Source organism: Delphinapterus leucas, chromosome 11 (assembly GCF_059928025.1).
Source record: "Delphinapterus leucas isolate spDelLeu-1000000601 "Yukka" chromosome 11, BTC_Dleu_Yukka2, whole genome shotgun sequence".
Classification (NCBI taxonomy): Eukaryota; Metazoa; Chordata; class Mammalia; order Artiodactyla; family Monodontidae; genus Delphinapterus; species Delphinapterus leucas.
This window is the reverse complement of record NC_143139.1, coordinates 8,892,483-8,894,943: the sequence shown is the minus strand read 5'-3', so window position 1 is coordinate 8,894,943 and position 2,461 is coordinate 8,892,483. Positions and strand designations below refer to the sequence as shown.

The 2,461-nt window shown below is 38.8% G+C and overlaps 1 non-coding gene across 1 annotated transcript; it reads left to right on the top strand.

The window, feature by feature from the left end:
* Positions 1 to 213: 213 nt before the first annotated feature.
* Positions 214 to 320, top strand: LOC115802869 (U6 spliceosomal RNA). The gene has a single exon (XR_004023448.1). It is a non-coding gene; the product is annotated as a U6 spliceosomal RNA (small nuclear RNA).
* The last annotated feature ends 2,141 nt before the right edge of the window (positions 321 to 2,461 follow it).

Sequence of the window (2,461 nt, the reverse complement as noted above, 5' to 3'; positions counted from 1 at the left end):
ATTTTGTTTTGGAAATACTGTACTGAGTGGTACCTTAAAAATATTTAAATGAAGATGTCATATAGGTAAAGGTGTGAAACTCAGTAGAGGTCTTGGCAAGACACAGAACTTTGTATCATGGCACACAGATAATAATTGAAGCCACGGGCAAGGATGAGTTTTTATTTTTATTTTTTCCAGTTTTATTGAGGTATAATTGATGAATTGTATATAGTGCTCACTTTGGCAGCACATATACTAAAATTGGAATGATACAGAGAAGATTAGCATGGCCCCTGCACAAGGATGACACATAAATTTATGAAGTGTTCTATATTTTTAAAAATTGTATAGAATTAAAATGTACGGTGTGATGATTTCATATACACATACATTGTGAAATGATTACCACAATCAAGTTAACACATCTGCTGCCTCACACAGTTACCTTTTTTTTTTTTTTTAGTATGAACTTTTCTAAGGAGATAGTATATAGTGAGAAAAGAATCTAAAACAAAGTTAGAGGAATTTCATAATTTCGTGGCTAAATGGAAGCATATGCATCTGCAAAGGACATGCAAGGCTTTAACTCCTAGATGGTGGGAATCATGATTTTTATATTCATCCTAAACTCCTAGTAAAATAACTGGTGTGGAAGGGGACTCAATAAATATTTGATAAATGAAAAAAGTAAGGAGTAGAGCAACCAGAGAGTTAGACTATGAAACAGGTACACACAGTATCATGGAGCCAAAGGAAGAGAGTGTTTTAAGTAGGACAGAATTGTAAATAATGTCCATTGCTTCTGAGAAGCAAGTTAAGATGAAGATTGAAACATATCCACCGACATGTTTCAGCAAGCTGGAAGTCATTGGTTACCCTGGTGTGAGCTGTTTGACTGGAAGGATGGGAAAAGAAGCCTTGGTTTATAAGCCTTTGTCAGCCTTTGTTTTGATTTTTTAGCCTATTGGTCAATTTTTTCCTTAACATAACTGAGAGCAACTTATGTGTTAATAGTAAAAATATTTCCTATCCCTTTCTTCTCAAAGTCCAAACAAGGACAACAAGAAAAGAAACAGAAATGCAAACATCATCTCTGATAAAACTTACAGGACAATTAACAGCCACAATTTATAAGGACTGAAAACCAGCAGAATGGTTAATGACATAACAGAAAGGAGAAAAACTCCAATAGCTGTTGTGCACGTCTGGGGGCAGGGATAGTGGTACCAAACAGAAGCCAGCCAATGGTCTTACAGAACCCTGGCAAGGCGCAAGGACTGTAGACACAAGGCACGTGAAGATTGGGTTGGAGGAGGAGTGATGATGGTGGGGAGACAGGTGACTGGAACAGTCCTCCCTTATTGCATCAGGAAAGAGTAGGTTTATTGTCTAGAAAAACTGAACCAGAGAGGCACTGGACAGTTGGGGACAACTGTTATGGAAGAAGATATGAGTGAGATGCTATTCAAAAACCAGGACAATCAAGTGAAAGCCTATAAAATAAATGGAGAGATGTCCAACCTCTTGCCCTGGCCAGCTCCAAAGTGCCAGCAGAGCTGTCTCAGAGACAGCACCTGGAGATAAGTTTTAACAAAACAGCTATCATGCCACTCAATCATCCGACCGTGAGGTACATGATTCTACAAAAACTCTTTCAATGCACATAGAGTTTTCTGACCGTCTTGGTGTCTAACTCCAATGTATGAACAGAAAGCAAAGAATCACCAGACATTTGAGGAAAATCTCTATCAAATAAGACGCAAGAAACAGTAAAAGGAAAATTCAGAGGAAACAGACAATATGAGGAGTAGAAGAAAACTTTAAGAAACTGTAATTAATATATTCTGAGGGAAAAAGAATACATATTGCATCTTTCAAACAAGAACGGGATGCTATTAAATAGTCAACCAGAAGATAAAAAGAAATATTGGTCCTTGTAAATTTAGTTGATAATAAGTTCAATAGAAGATGAAGAACTCCTCCATAAAACAGAGCAAAAGTGCAAAGAGATGGTTAATAGGTGAGAAAAAATTCAACACAAATTTCAAAGAAAACAGAATATATTGGGAAAGAAATTATCAATGGGACACTACAACATATGTTCCAGAATTTAAGGATGATCCTCCATGTTGAAAGTGTCCAGTTATTATCCAAAGGCTCACACTTAACATTGCAGGGTCAGGTGCAGGAATACAAATGGAGGCCTGCATACATATCTCTAAATATTCACAAGTTACAAACCAAGACAGACCCTAGGTTCAGGTCAAGTTTCCCATGTTGTCTGGCTCCCGAAGCCTGTTCCTTGGAGACTGCCTTTTAGACCAAGCCTAGAGACCAAGGGAGCCATGAGTTCCCCTGGATGGACACTGTCCCTGCAAGCTGGGAGAAGGGAGCGGGCAGGATGTCTGCTGGAACAGCAGGTTGGAAGCTGGTCGGGCCCAGGACTGACCTGGTCAAGCTCCTGTGGGAACCTGCTGGG